This window comes from Myotis daubentonii, chromosome 1 (assembly GCF_963259705.1).
Source record: "Myotis daubentonii chromosome 1, mMyoDau2.1, whole genome shotgun sequence".
In the NCBI taxonomy this organism is placed as follows: Eukaryota; Metazoa; Chordata; class Mammalia; order Chiroptera; family Vespertilionidae; genus Myotis; species Myotis daubentonii.
The window spans coordinates 154,525,124-154,548,378 of record NC_081840.1 but is presented as its reverse complement, the minus strand read 5'-3'; the positions used below and the strand labels follow the sequence as shown (position 1 = coordinate 154,548,378).

The following is a 23,255-nucleotide window of genomic DNA, read 5'->3' as shown; positions in this document are numbered from 1 at the left end:
TCCCTGCTGGTCTGGTCGCCCCCAACTGCCCCCCTCTGCCGGCCTGGTCGCCCTTAACTTCCACCCCCTGCCAGCCTGGTTGCCCCTCACATCCCCCCGCTGGCCTGGTCACCCAATGCAGCCTGCTTGTTCAGTCATTTGGTTGTCCCTCAATAACCCCCCTGCAGGCCTGGTCATAGGCAGCCATCTTGTGAGCGTGTGAGGGTCAATTTGCATATTACCTCTTTATTATATAGGCTATTTAAAAAAATGTTCAGGTAGATACCAAGCAGAGGGGTTTCTGGGTCATAGGGTAACTCTATTTTTAATTTTTTGAGAAACCACCATAATGTTTTCCATGGTGGCTGTACCAGCAACCCTCCTTCTTCTTGTCATGGGATGTGGAACGAGGGGGGATTCCAGACAACCAAAGTGGCAGAGCTCATTGGTGTCCTGTGCTCCAATCCTGGAATTAAATGCCTAATGGAGCTCAGGACCTCAGCTTCTGAGTTATGCACAACAAGATTAAATACTAGGTAGATATGAAAAAATGGTAGATTAGCAGCTACTTCTTGACCAAAGGACATGGTTTTCCCATTCAAACTGTGTATGTGCCCAGGATGAGAGAACATGTTCACACTTCCTGGAATCATTGGGACCCCAGACACTTCACCCCTGCTCTAACTACTTGGAAACAGAATTTTAGAAATTGGGTAATTCCAGAAAGATAGGAAATATTAGAGAGACATTTTGATCAATGTTTGACTTAGGGTAGTTTCTACTCTCGTCACACATTTATTTCTCTACTCTGTCTAGTAATGTCTCAGGTCTCTGAATCCCTACAGGAAGTTTAGAAGAAGCTGTGTTTCTAATTGTTAAGAATTTTGGTTTGAAAATGTAAAGGTGGGACAGGTGCTCTGCTTGAGGGTACTTTGAAATGGGAAATACTATATGTAGCTCTAAGCTTCAGGACTGCCAAGATCATTTTTCTCACTGCAGTCTTTACATGTGAGACATAATTCTAACACATAAGAGATGAGCATAATAATTGGGAATGAATGAATAAATTCACAGGTTTAAAGGGAGAATGCACTTGGGTGTTGAGGGAGATTTTTGAGTATGCACTTGTTAGAGATCTAGTTGCAAGGCGGGATGGTTCTGATAGTTTTATGGTGTTTTTTTTAGGCCCCTGAGTGCTGACCTTCGATTGGCACTGAGTATGAATCTGGTTTGCCAATGGTGTTGACTATGCCAAAGGCTTTGAGCTGAACTGACAAGGGCACTCTACTAATTAAGCCCACCCAGTGAGTTGTTTATTTCAGTTATTTCATTTTTCATTCTATAATTTCCATTTGGTTCTTTTTTATTTATTTATTTATTTATTTATTTATTTATTTATTTATTTTAAATCTTTATTGTTCAGATTATTACAGTTGTTCCTCTGTTTTCCCCCCATAGCTCCCCTCCACCCAGTTCCCACTCCACCCTCTGTGCTTACTACCCCCCCCCCCCACTGTCCTCATCCATAGGTGTATGATTTTTGCCCAGTCTCTTCCCGCACTCCCACACCCCTTTCCCCCCAAGAATTGTCAGTCCACTCCCTTTCTATGCCCCTGGTTCAATTATATTCACCAGTTTATCCTGTTCATCAGATTTTTTATTCACTTGATTTTTAGATTTACTTGTTGATAGATATGTATTTGTTGTTCATAATTTTTATCTTTACCTTTTTGTTCTTCTTCCTCTTCTTAAAAAATACCTTTCAACATTTCATATAATACTGGTTTGGTGGTGAAGAACTCTTTTAGCTTTTTCTTATCTGTGAAGCTCTTTATCTGACCTTCAATTCTGAATAATAGCTTTGCTGGGTAAAGTAATCTTGGTTGTAGGTTCTTGCTATTCATAACTTTGAATATTTCTTGCCACTCCCTTCTGGCCTGCATAGTTTCTGTTGAGAAATCAGCTGATAGTCGTATGGGTACTCCCTTGTAGATACCTGACTGTTTTTCTCTTCCTGCTTTTAAGATTCTCTCTTTGTCTTTTGCTCTTAGCATTTTAATTATGTATGGCATTTTAATTATGTCTTGGTGTGGTCCTCTTTGGATTCCTTTTGTTTGGGGTTCTCTGAGCTTCCTGGACTTGTAAGTCTATTTCTTTCACCAGGTAGGGGAAGTTTTCTGTCATTATTTCTTCAAATAGGTTTTCAATATCTTGTTCTCTCTCTTCTTCTAGCACCCCTATAATTCAGATATTGGTATGCTTGAAGTTGTCCTAGAGGGTCCTTACACTATCTTCATATTTTTGTATTCTTTTTTCTTTTTGCTTTTCTGGTTGGGTGTTTTTTTACTTCTTCGTACTTCAAATCTTTTGACTTGATTCTTGCGATCCTCTAGTCTGCTGTTGGATCTCTGCATAATATTCTTTATTTCAGTCAATTTATGCTTAATTTCTAGTTGGTCCTTTTTCATATCCTCGAGGGTCTCACTAGACTTATTGAGGGTCTTACTAAATTTATCGGCGGTTTCTAGAAAATTCTTGAAAAATCTTATAACCGTGGTTTCGAACTCTATATCCAGTAGTTTCCTTACTCCATTTCTGTTATTTGTGACCTGTTTCTTTGTCTCCACATTTTGGCTGATTCCCTGTATTGATAGAGTGGCTTTCTGTGCTAGGTGTCCTATAGGGCCCAGTGGCTCAGCTTCCCCAATTACCTGGTCACTCTTGGTGCACCCCTTTGTGGGCTGTGTGCACAATCTTGTTGTAGTTAAGCCTTGATTGTAGTTGGTATCACTAGGAGGAATTTATCTCCAGGCCTATTGGCTGTGAGAATCAGCTGTGTCTATGGTGGGAGAACTTCTGTGCTGAAGACACTGTTATGGGGAAAGACTTGCTTCAGTGGGGCTTTGGTGCTCACTGAGTCTGCCCCCTGAGTGTGTCCCTTATGGATCTGAGGAGTTGTAATCTGGATGGTCCCACTCTGACCACCTGGTACACTGGCACTTGGATCTCTAAGGAGGTGCTAATTTAGCCTCTGCCTCAGACTACCCAGCAGGAGCTATGGAGAGATCTGAAGATTCCTCTTCTTTGTTTGGGGTTTGGGAGTGCCCAGATGAGGCCCAGCTGTGAAGCAATGCAAGCTGCTATGGAGCCTTGGGCCTCTTTTGCATGTTCTGGGTCTCTCTGACCCAGCTGCAATTTGTTAGGTAATTTTAGATTGCAAAGGGCCAAGCCATTCATATGAAAAAGCCTCTGCACACAGCTTGGGTGGGGCGGAGTCTCAGGGAATCAACAGGGAGGAGCAAACAGTTATGGCTGATCCTCAGTCCTGCCATAAGAGGTCCCGGGTCTCAGTGTCCTGTAGTAATAGCAGTAATCACTGCAAGCACCTCTGAGAGAAAGCAACCCTCAAGTTCCTCCCACTGCCAGACTGTCCAGTTTCTCCCCGTATGAGTCTGGGTCCCCAGAGACTCGCCTGGAACTGGAGTTCAGAGCAGTGTCTCCCTCCCAATTGAAAAAGACAACCGCGTCTTCAGTTGCCAGACCTTTCTGCGCGCGCCTCCGTACCTCTACACTTTACTTCCGCACCTCCTCTGAGTCTTGGTATGCTTTTCTGTTTCCTTCTAGTTGTAGAATTTCCACTCAGCCAGCCTTCCTGTGGTTCTGGATGAAGTCCGTTTTGTCTTTTAGTTGTATTTTTGAAGTGGTTGTGTCAGGCAGCAATTTCAGGTGTTTACCTATGCCACCGTCTTGGTTTCTCCCCCATTTGGTTGTTTTTTATAACGTCTATTTCTTTGCTGAAATTTTCTATTTTTAAAAATTTGTTTTGAGATAATTTGTAATTGATTGCTGAAGCACTTATGATGTCTGCTTTCAAAATCTTGTTGATAATTTCAGCATCTAATTCGTTTCTGTGTTGGCATCAGTCTCTACTCATGTAAGTTGTAATTTTCCTGTTCCATGACAGGTGACTTTTTCATTGCTTCCTGAAATTTTTCCTATCATGTACCCCATTTCAATCTTGCATTTTGGCATGCAGTCGCCCTGTTTTGGTTAAACACACAAGCCTGGGTATATTTTTGTGGGCTGTTGGTTCCAATGGCCATTTAATTACCAGAGCCTTTTGTCAAGCAATTCTTGTCTGCTTGGTGCCTCTGAAATTCCTGTGGATCCTACTGGGGCCCCTGAAATGTGGAAAGGACCTGAATTCTGGGGTTGGTGCTTGTGTGGGTTCTCTTTTGCCCAGACCCCCAGGACACCCAAGTCTCCAGATGGAGAGAGGGGCTCTGGTTCTTGGGGTGTCCATAACCTGCCTCTGTGTTCCAATCCTTGGGTCCCTTAACAGCCCACCTTTCTCTTTTCCCAATTCACTTTGTCTCTTATCTTCAGATTTTATAGTTGTTATTGATGGGAGTGAGCAGACATTAACTTGTCTGAGCTGGAACTGGATTTTAATGATATTCTATGAGTCTCCTTCCTAGAAGGAAACACCAGAACCCCTGGGGGATCAACGACCTGGTTTCTTGGGTTGACAGAAGGAAAACTAATTCTAGGGGTGTGTCTGCTGCATACACTCACATCTGGAGGGGAATTTCAGCCCAAACCCTTCCTCCTCCCTTCTTTTTCCAGGAAAAGAACCCAGGTGAAAGGTTCAAGCCCTCCTCAGAATACACGAGTATAAATTGCCTTATTAGGAGGAAATACTTTGCTCTTTTTTTTTTTGCCTCCTCAATTCTTTCTGGAATAAATATGCTACTTTTCCATACAAATGTTACAAGATTATGAGGTCTAACATGTATGTGGGCCCAACAGACAGCACAGGCAACTGGGCCTGAGTCTGCGCTTAAACACAGGACACGTGCATGGCTGGTGTTTCCTGCCCCTCAGCACAGCCCCTTCATTTTGAGTCGCTCTGTTGATTTCTATGCATTTGATGAAACAGCCCCTCTCCCTGTCTTGAAGGAGCGGCCTAGGCATTGCCTTATTATTCAATCCCGCCCCAGCTGGTACCGGGCTCTCAAACCTCAGTGATTGCCCCTGTCGCCCGCTTTATTTTCAGAGGTTCCCAGGCACTTAGGGTGTGCCAAGGCCCATTGGTCCCTTACAGGCGAGGACTGTTAGCGCCTAGGTTCAGGCTGACTGGAGCCCAGACCCTCAGGCAGCGCTTTGAAAGAGTGCAAATACATGCAGCCCTGAGGGACCAGGTGGCACACCGGGCGCCACCAGAGCCAGGCCATGTACAGGCGATGCAGCTGCAAAGCCCAGGACCCAGGCGCAAACCGGAGCCCCTAACTAAAACCAGGAACACAGACGTAAAGCCTGAGCCCCTGATGTAAACCCTGGGCCCCTGACGTAAAACCAGGAGCACAGACGTAAAACCTGGGCCCCTGACGTAAAACCAGGGCTTAGATTTAAAACCAGGCACGGTCGTAAAAGATAGGTCCCTGACGTAAACCAGGCTCCCAGACGTAAAACCCCATAAAACCCTAGATGCTGAGGTGAACCAGACGCAGAGGTAAAACCACGCACGAGATGCAAAACCCAGCCCCCAGAAGTAAACCTGCGCCCAAGACACAAAGCCGGCCCAGATGCCGGTAGAGCTCCCACCAGGGGCACTGGCCCCGGAGCGTGAGGAGCCTGCCTGTGTCCCACGGAGCACCCCGCTGCTGCCAGTGGCCAGCGGCCTCAGCGAGGCTCTCACCAGCCTCCCCTCCCCCCACCCCCTCCCCGCAGGCAGGCTGCGGGCTCCAGGCATCAAGGAAAGGTGAGTGTGCACCTGGTTCTCAGGTTGCAAGGGCCGGGCCTGTGACTCTTGGGGGCACGTGTCTGGGTGGTTACAAAGGCAGATATTTTGGGGGCTTCTCTCTCAGGTGCAGGCCTTAAAAGCTGGGGTGCCCTGTGGATTCCAGCCCTCATCAGGTTGGGCTCCCTCCCACCTGCGCAGCGCAATGGGGTTCCTGACTAAGTGGGGGCGCCTCCCCTACCTGCCTCCAGGTGGCCTCCCGGGCCAGGCCTCAGGGCTCAGGAGCTGTGGGGCCAGGTGATAGGATTTCTGAGGAGGTTCCGTGTGAGGTTCTGGATTCGGGGTGACCTGGGAGGAGGCGAGGTTGGGGCCCCAGGGTGTAGCCATCCCTCTGAGCAGCTGCACAGGAGTTGGGTGCCTGGCATCCCCTCTGTGCAGCCCCAGCCAGCCATGTGGTGACGGGCGGAAGGATCAGAGTTCAGGTCCCCACAACTGTGACCTCTGGGGACAGCTGGCCCTTCGCTGCTCTGGTGGCTCCCTCAGCATTTGTGGTTGTGGTCTGACGTCACATGGAGTGTTCTGCATAGAGGCCTTCCTGAGCAGAAGTGCTGACATAATACTGGAGGGAAAAGTCCTGAAAAGTTGACTGTAAGACCAGAGTGTTATCAGATAAAATTGGGACATGATGACAGTGACCCTGGTGCTATCCAGAGGAAACTCTGTTTTGCAATAAAAAGTGATCTTATGAATCTTTTCTGAAAATGTTTAGGTTTGGAGAGTGTGTTTTTGACCTGGATTTCCTCTAGCAGTAGCCTGTGTGAGTGCTTACGGGTGATGGGGCAAACCCGCTTAGGAAGGGCCACCTGAAGTGCAGCCGGTGGTGCGCAGGGCGGCTGCCCTTCCACAGCTGTGTCTGCACCAGGAACACTGTCAGTGGTATCCGGGACCGCGTGGTTTGGATGCTCACAGTGGGCCACCTCTGGACTTGACACACGTCTCACAGTTGCCCTATGAAGTGGATATTGTCCTTAGCCTGCTTTTAAAAAGAGCGAAGAGACAGTGATGCCAAGGCCTGGAGTCATTTGCCTGGGATGCCCCAGTTAGGGGGAGATGAAGTGAGGTGTGAACCTTCCCCCGGCGGCCTGCTCTTTGGCCACTGCAGCGAGGTCCTCTGGCCCAGCCCACGTCCGTCCTCCCTGCGGGGACTCAGCCTTGGTCTGATGCCCTTTTCATTTAGTGCATTTGAAGTGCTGCATAATGGCCCCTTCTCTTCCACTGATGTGTATAATTTTGGTGACGTTTGACATCTCTGAGAAGGTGACACCTGGAGGGTTTGAAGGTGGCAAGGCAGGAATGAAGCAGTTTGTCTTATCTTAGCTTAATTTCCTGTTTCCCTGGAAGGTCTTTCCAGAAGGGCAGGTTGGTGAGGGTGGAGCAAAAACCTTATCTCTCAATGCCTTGCCCCTTGTACCGGCCAATTCACTCCCATTTTGGTGTGTTCATATTTATCTAGGGAGGAGCTCTTAAACTAAAGCATTTGTCACAACTCTAATTGGGGCAAAATGTATTGCCATACCTACTCAAAGTCAACTGATGTGTATTTGCTATAGTTTTTTGTAGGATAATGACAAAGCACAGTGTGTATAGTCAGTTGACACACTGACTAGTGCCATTCGGTGTTTATTTGAAACATACCGACCATTAGAATAACTTTCTGTTTGAAAACTGTTTTGTCACTTGGGGCACATTAACATTCTTTCCCCTAATTATAAAATATAGTATATTCATTGTAGTAAATTTGGGAAATTCAGAAAGAAAAACCCCCACAAAAAACAAAAACTACTTGAAGAGTCACCATCCACAGGTGCACCTGAATATTTTGTTGTATTTCTTCCTATGCCTATATGTTTCTTATACTTGGATGCAATTGAGGCAATTTTTTTCCCTTAACATTAGATCATGGGGTAGACTGATTTTATTTCAGCACTTTCAGGAAGCTATTAAGTATAGTTGTAATGCATGGGAGCTGGATTTAAAATCCATTTTCCTAGAAAGTAATAAACATTCTTATAGAGAAGTTAGGTAGTGAGGGTAAGAACAAAAAAGACAATAAACATCTCTCACCATCCCATCATTTAGACATGAAGACTCTTTACTTTTTATTACTTTAGTATTCTTTCCATGCATGTACATTTATGTTCTTTAATGGCATCATTTTAGACTAATTCAACATACCATGAATAACTTTCCATACCAAATAATTATATCACTTCCATTTATTTCTCCTAGAAGCATTGATTTTTAATGAAAGAATAAAAACATATTTTTTACATTTAGTAAAACATCTAATGGCATAACACATGATTATTAAAGAAAAAAATAGTCCCCTTAGGTTATCAGATAAAATAATAAAATAATATAAAATTGTACCATTCTAGAATAGCCTCTTTGCTGTATATACTTCCAGGTATTTTTTTCCTTCTATTATATACAGATAATTTTTTTTCACCCCAATGGGACTATAATATATACTCTTTTGTTATTAGATTTTTCAAATATTTAATCATGTATTAACAATGAAAATATTTAAAGTCAAATCTTTGAGTATATCCATATTGATTTTTATTACAAAAATCAAAGTGGATTTACTGTTAAAAAAAAAAAAATCAAAATCCTTAAAAAAGTTTTCCATAGGAGTGAGACAATTAGTTTGTGAAAAGGTTGTATTAGTTTTTCCACCAGTAATATATGAAGTTGTTCACTTCCTCATATGTGGGACAACATCGGATACTGTAACTTATTTTTAATACTGGACAATTTGATAGGTTGTAGTTCATAGTTTTTGAAAGCCATAACCATTTTCTCTTTTTGAATTACTTGCTCATAGCCTTACTCATTATTCTATGGAGGTGTGTGTCTTTTTGCTTTCTAATTACATCAGTCGTTTATATTCTAAGAATATTAACTCTTTGTGGTCATATATGTTGGAAACATGTCCTTCAATTCTTCATTTGCCTTTTAAATTGTTCATGAGATCTTGAGGGTTTGGAACATTTTACTTTTATGTATTTTAATATTTCTGATAAGTCAGCTTTTCAAATCAGCTTGAGAAGGTAAGTTGGTTTTGAGCTTTAAAAAAAAGTAAAATCTCATTGGCAAATGGCATGTCCTCAGCTGTAATTTGTTTTGTTTTATTTATTTGTTTTATTTATTAAATTTAAGGCTGCTCCAACATTTTTAAATGAAAAAAACAATCCGATAAAATAATCGCCTTTATGTGTGTCTGGTGACTATCTGGTTCTTTTAGTAATAATTTCCACATCAATAGATCAGTGTTATTATGAATAAAATTATTTTAAAGATTATTCTGCCATCAGGTACATCAAGGCAGAAAGGATTCTTCCGGTTGTTGCCAATACTTGAGTGATTGCTAATCACCTATTCTCATTGTAATGACTTCAGAACCAGGGATGCTGCACTGAGTAGTCCCAGAAATAGATTTGAGCCAGAAGTGCAAGGTCTGTGAATGGCTCAAAATGAGGCCCTTTATTTCACTTCCATTTCTCCAGGCTCATTTTGTTTTGATGGTGTTTTAATAAAGTTGGATCTAAACATTTAAGATTGTAAATAAACTTGCTAAAGACCCCACCACTCCCTATTGTTAGGTGTTGTTACTTCTCCCATAAATGTTACCTAGTTGGTCCCTTACTACATTTAAGTTTGGTCTCCTAGAGTAGATACTCAAACAGGTGTTTAAGCCAGAAAGATAGTGAAGGGGTAAGAGTAGATCATTAGATGGGGGTTGCAGGGAGTGAAAGATGGATAGGAACCCCTTTGAAGAATGTGTACAGCTTGGGGCAGCTCCCCAGCCAATGAGTGGAAACCTCAGAAAAGATGAAGGTGGGAACAGGGATCAGAAGAGGCAGGTGAGGCAGAGGTGGCTGGAGTGTGGATAGCTCCTATGGGGCACGTGCATCCTCAGTGGCTCTCTGCCATGGCATTGTGGGTTTCACTGGCATCCCCACGCTGGGGCAGACCATCTGTGTCTTGCACATCCTAGGCTGTGTACCAGGGTCAGTTTGTATTTTTGTCATCTGCTTGCATCTGAGGCAGCAGCATCATGGGACTGTGAAGGCAAAGCTCCGGACAGTGCATCTGGCTGGCACTTTGAGCTGTAAATTCCTGACAGGCTGGCATCCCTTCAGATGAATTCTGTTTGTCAAAGCCCGAGTCAAGGTGAAGGGACAGAAACCTGCCTCATGATAACCAGATGACAAAGAATTTTGGAGTCACCTTTTTGTTGTTGTTGTTAATCCTCAAATGAGGATTTTCCCCCCATTGATTTTAGAAAGAGTGGAAGGGAGGGAGGGAGGGAAGAAGGGAAGGAGAGAGAGAAAAAGAGAGAGAGAAAGAGAACCATTGATGTGAGAGAGACACATTGATTGGTTGTCTCCCACATGTGCTCTAATTGGGACAAGGATCAAACTTGCAACCCAGGAATGTACCCTTTACTGGAGAATTGAACCCACCACCCATCGAGGCACAGGCTGACACTCTAACCTCTGAGCACACTGGCCAGGACTGGAGCTACTTTTTAAAAGAAATATATTTTTATTGATTTCAGAGAGGAAGGGAGAGGAATAGTGAGATAGAAACATCAATGATGAGAGAGAATCATTGATCGGCTGCCTCCTGCCTGCCCCCTACTGGGGATCAAGCCCACAACCCAGGCATGTGCCCTTGGCCAGAATCAAACCTGGGACCCTTCAGTCTACAGGCTGACGCTCTATCCACTGAGCCAAACCGGCTAGGGCTGGAGCTACTTTTTATACTGCCCCTGTGGGTTGGCATGTAGCAGGGTCCTAATGCCTGGGTTGACACTGGCTTTGCAATGACAGCTGCATAACTTGGATACTTACCAACAACTTCTGGGAAACCCTTTATTCTCTTATAAAAACATATATTAATAGTAGTTATCTCATGAAGTTATTGTGAGAATTGAATGGGTTATCTTACAAATGTGCTTAGTATAGCACCTGGCGCACTGTGAGCATTTAGTAAATCTCAGCTATCCTAATGTTTCAGTGGAGATCAGTAATCTGGTAAGCTTTTATTAAGGACTAGCGTCCCAGTGCACGAAATTCATGCACAGGTAGGATCCCTAGGCCTGGCTGGCAATCAAGGCCGATCAGGGCCTTCTGGGGCCTTCCTTATGGCTGGCGCCTTCCTTTCCCAGCTGCTGGCTGTTTGCCGGGGCCTTTCTTCATTCCGCGCCGCCCCTTGGTGGTCAGTGCACATCATAGTGAGTGATCGAACTCCCAGTTTCCCAGGTGAACTCCTGCCGGGACAATTTGTATATTAGCCATATATATATGTGTATATATATATATATATATATATATATATATGTATATATATGGATGACATAGCATTGCTATTGCTCCATGCTCATTCTCCCCCTCCCACAGCTTCAAGACCAGGCTCTGTGAGCAGGATTTAGGTAAGGCAAGCTGATGTGTGCAATTTCTCTTCCCTAAGTGAGATATAAAAAACAGTAATGATGCATATGCTTCTTTGACAAATATGTATTGGAGTAAAATGAATTACCTTGAGATTCCATATCATCCAACTATTACGTTTTTAACTGTGTCATAAAATCCTCAGCATGTTGGCTAGGATAATTCTTGGTGCATGAACCTGAAAAATGATACATAATTTTTCACTTCATAGGACATAAAATTGCTGTATGTTTTACAGATTCTCTTATCTGAACCTCTTAGTAACACAATCTGGGAGAAATTGTATTTCTGGTTATAAAAAGTAGTAAAAAAACCCCTGAAACCTGTCATTCTAAGTGTACATTTCTGGAAGGTGGTGAATGGATGGTCAGGTCTAGGGGATAACAAGGTGTGTCATCATGACTTGGTCCTCGTGTAGTTGTCACAGACTGAGATGCTAGAGATTCCACATGGTTTGACCATTGAAATTTCCTATAATTTAAAATATTATTTAAATAAAACTTCATATTCCCCCAGGAAACATTAAGTTAATTTCTACATGATTATTTTAATGAAAAGGTTAATCTCCACGTATGATCTGGGTAAGAATGACAGTGATTCTTTAACTCATGAAAAATTAAAGACTCAAAGTTATATTGTGCTGGGGGCAATGATTCATTTTCTGTTTTGTTTTGTAAAAAGTGTGATGCTCCACTGTCACTTTTTTCTGTTTAAGCACTCTTCAGAAATACAAGATACAAAGTGTCTATAGAAAATCCTCACTTAGTTTATTATTAAATAGTAGTTTCAAATAAATTTTTTACTGTGTAGTTAGCTTACCTAGTGATGATCATACTGTTTTTTTATTAATTGTATTATGATATTATCCAGCTGTGAAATTTATGAGATCTTCTGCTATACTGTCTGCTGGGTGATGAGGTGGTACTGCATGCAAATGACTATTCCAACATTTGGAAAAATTATATGGACCAAGCACATCCTTTTATGTGGTGATATAGAAATAATGCAAAATATAAAACACTTATTTCCTCTTTCTTGAGCTCATAGCTTTCCTCTCATTATGTATAATTTAACAAGTATAAGTAAAATAGATGAAGAAAATTCAAGTTTTACAGAGGATGTTTTTATAAAACAAATTTCAGGATGGATGCCAGATTTTACAAAAATATAATTCCCTTCAATATTAATTTGTAAATCAGATGTAATTCCAAATGAAATCTAAAATTCTTTCAGAATCGCATACATTTATTTATGCCTTAAAAGTGCCTATGTAAGAAGAGCGTAATGAATCTGTGAATTTTGAAAAAGAAGTGTAATGAAGGGAATTTAACCTACCAGGATAGAGACACACACACATGAATTATTTTCTCAAAAGACTATTTTGACAAAAATGTAGTGTAATGTATATAATTATTGCAATATGTTTTAGTATAATGCATAACCCCCAAATCAACCTCAAACATATAAAATGTTATCTTCTTTAAAAAATTTTAATAACAAGTCTAAATTAGCATTTTTCCATGAATAAGCCTACTTTTTAAAAAATTAAATCTACCCTAATGCATATATTTAAATTTGGTGTAAAAGAAGGAACATTTTTTAATTGTGTGTGTAATTAGCATTATGTAGACATACTCTTTAGGATATGGATTTAGCAATATAGTATTTAAAATGACCACTAACTATCTCCCAGATACAACGAGTCAGTGAGTAAGCTATTAAGCCCTACCACGTTTGGTAAACTGGGTTACAAACTTGTAATGTACAGCAAGTTCTAAAGGATATGTTGTAATCAGGAGCACCCTGTGTAATCATTTTGGCTTTTACATTCTTCTGAATGCCACAGAATTGTTTGCATATACACATATAATGCAATAATAACTTGTAAGTGCTATGAGATTATTTATCTATAGTCATACATTTTCTTATTTTGATATATGAAGGAGTTGGATACAAATTTCTTGCCTAAAATCTCTAATGTGAAAACCCAGAAAAGTTGAGTGTATATTGAATGTATTGAACTATCTTCTATGTATATAAAAGGCTAATATGCTAAGTGTCCAACTGTCCGACCGGTTGCTATGATGCACACTGACACCAGGGGGCAGACGCTCAACACAGGAGCTGCTGTGACACTCACTGGCCATTTACAGAGATACGGCAGCTCAGACCTGGCACCCACAAAGCAATACTTGGTTTCCCCCAAGTGGGACATAGATCCTATCACCACCCTGGAGTGACAGCCCACCAAATTGCAGCCGATGCTGCCAAGACCCCATGGAGCAAAATGCAGCCCACAGCCCAGCCCAGCCCAGAAATGGTGGCTGTGGGTGCCGGGTAATGACATGACGTAGCAACTCCTGGCTTCCTCTCCCTAGTGACTAGCCTCCTTGCAATTTCTCCAGCCCAGGAAAATGACTTGCTTTATAGCCAGTTGGAAACATTTTACACTTTAACCAAATGTCTGTGAAGCATTTTCACATGCCTCATCTCATTTGATCCTCACACAAGTCCTGGAGTAGGTAGATAAGAGACCCGGTGGAATCCTATTTTCATTAGCCAGAAAACGGAGATTTAGAAAGCTAAGAAACTTGACCTGACTGAAAAGAAGTAAGAAGTGGTGGACCTTGAAAATAACTTCAGTTTTTCTCACTGCACAGAATATAGTCAAACACTGATGCAGTTAAATGTTTTACCCTTTGTTCTCCCTGCATGATCAACAGTAATAATCTGCTTCATGTTGATATTTACTGTGTTGCTGACAATTACCTGAAAGGGAAGTTGGGGTGCTTCACTGGGCTGGAAAAAGTTCAGCTAAATCAGAAAGCAGGTCTAATTAAGCAAAATTATTCTATATCTCTAAAAGGCTAAGTTGACTTGCACATGCATGATACATATAAAACTCTCGCTGGCACCAATCGCATGCGTGTGTTTTGATCTGTCATTGTCAATCGTGAATTTGGTTGACACTTCTATTATAGAGAAAGGGCGAATAGCCACACTAAAATATTTCTTCTAATTAATTTCCTTTCAATGTGCATGAATTCGTGCACTGGGCCACTAGTATTTTAATATTACAGAAGGCTCTTTTGGGCCCAAGCAGACATTAAAAGGCCATTGGCACCGAGGCCGTGATTCATTAATTGGCCACCTTGGCAGTCTGAAAGCACACCCAAACGTGCTTAATGCACCCAGGGGCTTGGGTTTAAGCAAAAGAAATATCTGGCTCATTATGGGTATAAGTAGCTGAAACCATTTAAGTCGAATTTATTTTATTATTGAAGGGAACTTACACTTTAGCAATATTGCATTTAGGCATTGTAGATGGGAGTTATAAATCTGGGAACAATTTCACATGCAATATATATGCCCTTAGATAATATAGGCTCTAACTATGAATTGATCTACAGAGGAAAATTAGTGATAATAATTTTTTTTCACCAGTCCACTCATTCACCTATGCAGCAACCATTTCTAAAAGTTCAGTCTCTTTCAGTAGGTCAGAAGCTCAGGTTCCATCCTGGACTTTAATTGGCACCTGAAGTGGGAGACCATCTTGTGGGACTTAAACCTTAACCTGTGGGATCTGACTCTATTTCCAGGTAGATAGTGTCAGAATAGAGTTAAATTGTAGGACTCCCAGTTGTGCCTGCAGAGAATTTCAGAATTGCTTGGTGTGAGAAAAACACTCATATATTGGAATACAGAAATATTCTGTGAGTTTGGATAAACAGAGATTTTTCTTCTCAGCTATATTAATAAATATGTTGTTCTACCATATAACCCAGCTCTTCCACATTTAGATATTTGCAAGAGATAAAAACACATGGCCACACAAAAGCTTACATATCTACTTCATAATGTCTTTATTCACAATAGCCAGAAACTGGAAACAGCCAATGTTCATCAGTATACGAATAGTTAAGCAAAAAATGCTGTATCTATACAGTGGAATACAAGCATACTTCATTTTATTGTTCTTCACTTTATTGTGCTTTGCAGTTTCTGTGTGTTTTTTTTTTTTTTTTTTTTTTTTTTTTTTATAAATTCACAATTTGTGTCAACCCTGCATTGAACCAAGTATGTTGTCACCATTTTCCCAACAACATTTGATCTCTTCCTGCCTCTATGTCACATTTTGGTAATTCTCACAATATTTCAAATTTTATTATTGTTATATTTATTATGTTTATCTGTGAATAGTGATCTTTGATGTTACGTTTGTAATTGTTTGGGGGCACCACAGTCATGCCCATATAAGATGGCGAATTTAATAAATGTGTGTGTTCTGTTTCACCTGCTGGTTGTTCCCCATTTCTCTCCTTTTTCTTGGGCCTTCCTGTTCCCTGAGACACAACAATATTGAAATTAGGCCAATTAATAAACCTACAGTGGCCTCCAAATGTTCAAATGAAAGGAAGAGTCACACATCTTTCACTTTAAATAAAAAACTAGAGATGATTATGCTTAGTGAGGAGGCATGTCGAAAGCTGAGATAAGGCTGAAATCTAGGCCTGTTGTGCCAAATAGTTAAGTTGTGAATGCAAAGGAAAAGTGCTTGAAGGAAATTAAAAATGCTACTTCAATGAACACAAAAAATAAGAAAGCGAAACAGCTTTATTGCTTACTAGTATATAAAGTTTTAGTGCTCTATGATCAAACCAGCCACTATATTCCCTTAAGCCAAAGCCTAATTTGGGGCAAAGCCCTAACACTCTTCACTTCTAAGAAGGCTGAGAGAGATGAGGAGGCTGCAGAAGAAAAGTCTGAAGCTCGTAGAGGTTGTTTCATGAAGAAAGAAGCTGTCTCCATAATGTAAACATGCAAGGTACAATAGCAAGCACTCTTGTGAAATGTGCAGCAAGTTATCCAGAAGATTTAGCTAAGATAATTCATGAAGGTGGCTACATTAAAGAACATATTTTGAAGTATATGAAACAGCCTTATATTGACAAAAAATGCCACTTGAACTTTCACAGTGCCTGGTTTCAAAGCTTCAAAGGACAGGCTGATTCTCTTGTTATAGGCTAATGCAGCAGGTGATGTGAAGTTAAAGCCAATGCTCCTTTACCATTTTGAAATCCCAGAGCCCTTAAAAATTATGCTAAATCTTCTGTGCCTGTGCTCTATAAATGGAACAACAACGCCTGGATGACAGCATATCTGTTTACAGTATGGTTTACTGGATATTTTAAGCCCACTGCTAAGACCTATTGCTCAGGAAAAAAACAAAACAAAACATTACTGCTCATTGGCAATGCACCTGATCAGTCAAGAGCGCTGATGGAGATGTACAATAAAATTAATATTGTTTTCATGCCTGTTAATACAATATCCATTCTGCAGCCCATGGATCAAGGAGTAATTTCAACTTTCAAGGCCTCTTATATAAGAAATACATTTTGTAAGGCTATGGCTGTCATAAAGAATGATTCCTCTGATCAATCTGGGCAAAGTACATTGAAAACCTGGAAATGATTCACTATTCTAGAAGCCATTAAGAACATTTATGATTCATGGGGAGAGTTCAAAATACCAACATTAACAGGAGTTTGGAAGAAGTTGATTCCAATCCTCTCTGATGACTTTTAGAGGTTCAAGACTTCCATGGATGAAGTAATTGCTGATGTGGTGGAAATAGCAAGAAAACTAGAATTAGAAGTGGAGCCTGAAGATGTGAATGAATTGCTGCAATCTTACAGAAAAACTATAACAGATGAGGTGGTTTTTTTTATGGATGAGCAAAGAAAGCAGTTTCTTGAGATGGAATCTACTCCTAGTGAAGATGCTGTGAAGATTGTTGAAATGCCAACAAAGATTTTAGAATATTATATAAACCTAGTTGTTAAAGCAGTGGCAGCATTTGAGAAGATTGACTCAAATTTTGACACAACTTCTGTGCGTAAAATGCCATCAAACAGCATCACATGCTACAGAGAAGTCATTCGTAAAAGGCTGAGTCAACTGATGCAGCAAACTTTATTGTCTTATTTTAAGAAAAAATGGTTAGCATTTTTGGCTAGTAAGTCTTTTTAAAGTTATGTATATTGTTTTATAGATATAATGATACTGCACACTTAAAAGACCACAGTATGATATAAACATAATTTTTATATGTACCTGGAAAAAAAAAAAAACCACTTGTGACTCACTTTATTGAGATATTTGCTTTATTGTGGTGGTCTGGAACCGAACCCACAGTGTCTTTGAGGTATGCCTATACTACTCAGCAGTAAAAAGGGGTGATCTACTGATAAACAATTTAGATACATCTCAAAATCAATCTGAGTGAAAGAAGCTGGACACCAAAAAGTACATAGTGTTTGATTCCATTTCTGTAAAATGCAAACCACTTTACAGTGTTTGTTGTCTTGGGCCAGTGTGGAAGGAATAATAGATGGTTCGTGAATGTGAAAATCTTTTAGTATGATGAGATGTGCTGTATCCTAACGTGATAGTGATTTTATGGGTATAAATAGTGATCTAAAGTCACTGAAATGTATACTTTAAATGCCAAGAAATAACAAGTGAAAAGATGTTCACTCTAATTAGGAACCAGCAAAATATAAATACAAATTAAAAGAGGATAGCTTTTCCCTCCAAACAGATTGGCAAGAATGACAAGTTTAATAGTACATGTTCTAATCTAGAGAAAGTCACTGGCCTTAGACAGGTATGTATAAATGTTTATAGGTGCATTGTGCATGATAGTAAAGAGATAAAAACACATGGGTCCAAATGTCCACTTTTAGGCAAAGGTAGTTTATTGAAACTAATATACATAAAAATTAATAAAATGCCTGTTGATCAACACAGATGATTCTCAAACCATGATGTTAAACAAAAGTAAATTACAGAATAGTATTCCATTTATATAAATTTCATTAGCATCCAAACGAAGCAACATATTGTTTAGGGATATATAACACATCTGTTATGTATATAGCACATACGGTAAACACAAAAAGTACATATATCACAATGATAAACACAAAATTTAAGGTGGTGGTTACTTGTGGGAATGAGAGTATGTGATGAGGGTGAGAAGGGTCTTTCAAAATGCCTTGGTCATGTGGTTGGAGCATACTTGGGTATCCTTTTACTATTGTTCTTTAAATTATACATATATGAGTCCTAACCGGTTTGGCTCAGTGGATAGAGTGTCGGCCTGTGGACTGAATGTTCCCAGGTTTGATTCCTGTCAAGGGCATATACCTTGGCTGTGGCACATCCCCAGTAGGGGGTGTGCAAGAGGCAGCTGATTGATGTTTCTCTCTCATCGATGGTAACTTTCCATCCCTATCCCTCTCTGTAAAAAAAGAAATCAATAAAATATATTAAAGACAAAATATATATATATATATATATATATATATATATATATATATATATATACATATATGAAGTATATCATAAGGGATTTTTTTGCTTTTAGCTTTTGGAAAAACACAGGCACAAGATAGTGTTAACCACAAGATAACTGTTACAAAGTTTATCAATTTTAAAGTGGCATAAAAAAGGTTACTATATCCAATAAAAAAGAAATGAGAAAAAAATTTAATATCGAATGTAGGACTCATGAATAAAATGATAAAGATAAATTTTAATGTAATTAATTATAATACATGTATTTGCGTCAAATTCAATAGAAATATAGGCTTACAGACTTGATAGAGAAAAATATTTAGCAATATATGATCAATAATTGATATAAAAATATTCAGAAAGGTTGAAAATCACAGTATGGAAATGGATGCAGATACATCAGGCAGAAAGAAAACAAACATAAAAGTTGCAATTTTAAAAGAAAATACAGCTTAATTAAAAATGATCAAAAGAGATGAAGAAAAATGTAATATACTGGGAAAATGAATTGTAAGACATAATACTTAGTATGAACAGTATAGCCTAAAAGATTCAGAAAGCAATAATTCACAGAATTTTAGGGAAAATAGGATTTTATTCAAATATTTTAACACACTTATTAGGAAATTTCAACTCAAGCAAACAAAATAAGTAAAAAGATAACAATAACTTAATATACCACAGTTTAATATGTTTCCTTGGTTCATGTGTGCATATGTGTGTTTATATGTATTAACTTATACACATATGACATATATATAACTCCACATATAAAAAATACAAATTCATGCTTTAGCCCAAATGAAACAGTGACACAAAATTACATAGTAGGCTACTCTGAATATATTAATATATTTACAGGAGAAAGGTAACTGAACAGTCTAAGGTTAGACCTCATTCACAAAAAAGAACCTCTTTGTTTGAAAGGAAAGGAAAATCTTATTACCAAAACAATGCTTAGATTTAAAAAAGGAAATCATAAGAACAATACTGAAAACTGAATGACAAAGAAAGCATTACCCAGCCCTGGATATCCAGGCCTGGCCCCTGTGTCTCAGTTGATTGAGCATTGACCCCTGCACTAAGTCTCCAGTTCCACTCCCAGTCAGCTCAAGTGCCCAGATTTAGGTTAGATCCCTAGTAGGGAGCATGTAGGAGGCAGCTGATGGATGTTCCTTTCTCATTGATGTCTCTCTCCCTCTCTCTTTCTCTCTTTCTCTAAAATCAATAAAAACATATTAAAAAAAGGAAGAAGAAAGTGTTACATATACAAATATGAGAGGCAGCACTTAAGTAATACTCAGAAAGTTATAAATTTAATGACAATACCAAAAATACTGAAAACAAGCTGAATTTTCAACTCAAAACATCAGGGGAAAGATGAGCATTAGAATAAAATTAAATATGAAAGAAGGGAATTATAAGGACAGAAATCAGTAACATAGAGAACTACAAAAGTAGTCTTTGAAAAGATTGCTAATAATTAAATATCAATAAAACTAATGAAGGTGAGAGAGAAAGCAAACAAAAGGCCACAACGAGAAAGGAAAAATTACATTCACAAAGGCTATTTAGTCAAGAATGCAAGAAAATTTATAAAATTTCAGCATCAAAAATTCTATCAAGTAAGTTATCTCAAGAACTACAGCACAAAAAACCTCAAGATAATCTCCATAAATAAGAAATATATTTAAGTTCAAATCTATTTATCTTTTTAAAATTCTCAAAAAACTAGGGTATGTTCTTAATGCATACAATTAATATTTATTGAGTACCTACTAAGGTCTAGGTATTCTGAATGCACTGACATATAATTTAAGACTTAATCTCTTTATTTTCATGTAATGTTAACATTCATTTAGGAAGGTATATTCCTTCAAAGGAAATATAGTGTGCCCATTTATAACCATTATGTAAACAGCTTATATATTTTTTAAAATATATTTTTATTGATTTCAGAGAGGAAGTGAGAGGGAGAGAAGGATAGAAACATCAATGATGAGAGATAATCATTGATTGTCTGCCTCCTGTATTCCCCCCACTAGGGATAGAGTCTGCAATCAGGGCACATGCCCTGAATAGGAATCAAACCTTGACCTCCTGGTTCATAGGTCGACACTCAACCACTGTGCAACACTGATTGGGCTGAAATGGCAAACTTTATAACTGCTTCTCTTAGTTCAGGAGCCTCTTTCTTACACATGATAACTTTACTTTTTCTTACTTGCCTTTATAGATATTAGTAAATATTCGTATAACTAAGAATGTCTTAGAATCCTGAAATCAAAACCCAGAATTATCAAATGAGCTATAGAACTACAGACTTTAGATTTTAAAGGGTAGTTTTTGTGTGCATGGGTGTGTATGTGTATATGCATGTGCTTGTGTGTGTGAGCATGCACACATGCATAATGTGTTTGTGACTGTCCTTTCCTTGAAGAAGGATGTGGGAGGTATTCCTAGATAGGTTCTTTGTTTCTTTGGTTCAGAAGTGGCTCAAATCTAATTTTTTTTTTTTTGCAGGTGCTAAATAAATTCAAGATCAAGTTTAACAGATGGTCACACCTCCTTGTTCTCATCTCAGTTAGTCAGCCTGATTAAAATGGCCATTCTTCCAAAACTTGTCTGCCTTATGCAAATGCACCAAATATTTCCACAAACCATATGTCCAATATCCTAACTTAAGCATGAGTAGATTTGTGTGAAATGTTAGTATTGGCACTCACTTTCATAATGCACTCTCAGAGATCCTCAGAGGGATTCTGGTGAGGTATTTTTATTTGACATACACCTGTAAAATGTGGAAACTTTTTAAAAAAGCATTACAAACATTCAGCTAGTGATCTGTTTAACAGGAAACAATCTGTACCCCAGAGTAGTTCATTGTGCACTTGACAAAAATTAAATGCTTATGTCATGTATATTAAAATGGCATTTAAGCCTTAAGTAAAAATTTTAAAGTTCTCAATAACCTATATAAATATTTAGAAGTATTTTCCTTTGTTTATTTAAATTGAATTTAGCCAAATCCAATTATTTGCAGGGATCTATGTTAAGGAAGCAGCTCTAGAGCTTTGAATGAAAGAGTTGTCCATTTACAGTTTCTGCTTATGTAGTTAACATCTACTTAAGATGAATTGGGTAGACCAGTTATTCCTGTCTGTGTAGATGCAGCTGTAAAGGTGTAAGTGTGAAACCATCTCTGCCTCCTCCCCTCTAGAACTACAAATCCATGTAGCATATCGCAGAGACACTTACCTGTGTGATTATGTACACCCAGGGAAGAATATTTTACAACTTGACAACCATTTTCATCAGATTTCTCTCTCTCTCTCTCTCTCTCTCTCTCTCTCTCTCTCTCTCTATATATATATATATATATATATATATATATATATATATATATATATATGTAAAAGGCTAATATGCAAAGTATCTTCTTGGGAGTTCAACCAGGAGACCTGGAGTTCGATCGCTTGCTATGATGTGCACTGACCACCAGGGGGTGGCATGAAATGAAGGACGGTCTGGCTGGCAGCCAGTAGGTCCTGATTGGCCCTGATCGCTGGCGAGGACTAGGTACCCTACCTGTGCACGAATTTCATGTACTGGGCCTCTAGTTCTTTATAATTTTAAATCTAAAGAGCCTTTGGGAGAACATCAAGGGCTAGGAATGTGTTCCAATTTGGAACGTGATTTCATTCAGCACCTGTGAATGTAGTTTGAATCAATATTGTTAAAAATGTCCACTTTATTAAATTTATTTGGAACTACTTTAAAGTATATTTTGAGTAAATAAGTGATTTTTTGCTTATGACCCTTTAGTGAGGTTGGTGGAAGGAGCCAGGCTGTGGTTTTAGGCTACAGAGGGCATCCTGCTCCCACTACTAATTCTGGACAATTAATTGGGCACTTGGGGTCTCAGGTTCCATGACGGTTATAGGGATAATAAGATATCACTTTAGAGGTTTTTTGTGAAGAGTAAACTAGAAAACTAACATGTGTGAAGAACCTTTCCCAACACATGCTTTAGGAGCTCAGTAAATTCTTCCTGTCTGTAGGAATTTCAATAAAATACTTCAATAATTGTCCATTTATTGAACATTTACACTGTGCATGGAAGATTTGAAAATGGTACATGTTTCTAGATAGAAATATTGCCACCAATTTCATTGATTTAGATTTCTGAACACCTCTTCAAAGTTTTGGTTAAAGTAGCTGCCACAATTTAGAAAATTCTTAAATGAGATCTATGTTATATGGGGATTCTTGATTATCAGGTTAATTTGACTGGTAAATTCTCTCTTAATTGGTCTGCAATTAAATTACCAATGAATCCCCAGGCATAGCAAATGTTTAGTTATTTGCTAAACATTTAGCACAGGTCATGGGCTCAGTCCCTTCCTGGCACCCTGGCACATATCACTTATTCGATGAAATTATAAATATGCTTTTACTATCAAGGCTAATTACTGGTCTTTCTTGATTAAATATGTGTGATTATAAAATAAATCTACATTTAGTTAAATATTTTATTAAAATAATTTTAAAATGTTTTTCAAAATACCTATAAACATATTGGAAATGTTGCATAATGTCCACTTTTATAACTTAAAAATAAGTCCAAATTTAGTACCACTCTGATTATTTTG

The 23,255-nt window shown here is 39.0% G+C and overlaps 1 pseudogene; it reads left to right on the top strand.

Moving 5' to 3' along the window:
* Positions 1–13,583: 13,583 nt before the first annotated feature.
* The window catches only part of LOC132237125 (tigger transposable element-derived protein 1-like), a 58,031-nt pseudogene continuing 48,359 nt past the window's right edge, over positions 13,584–23,255 (top strand).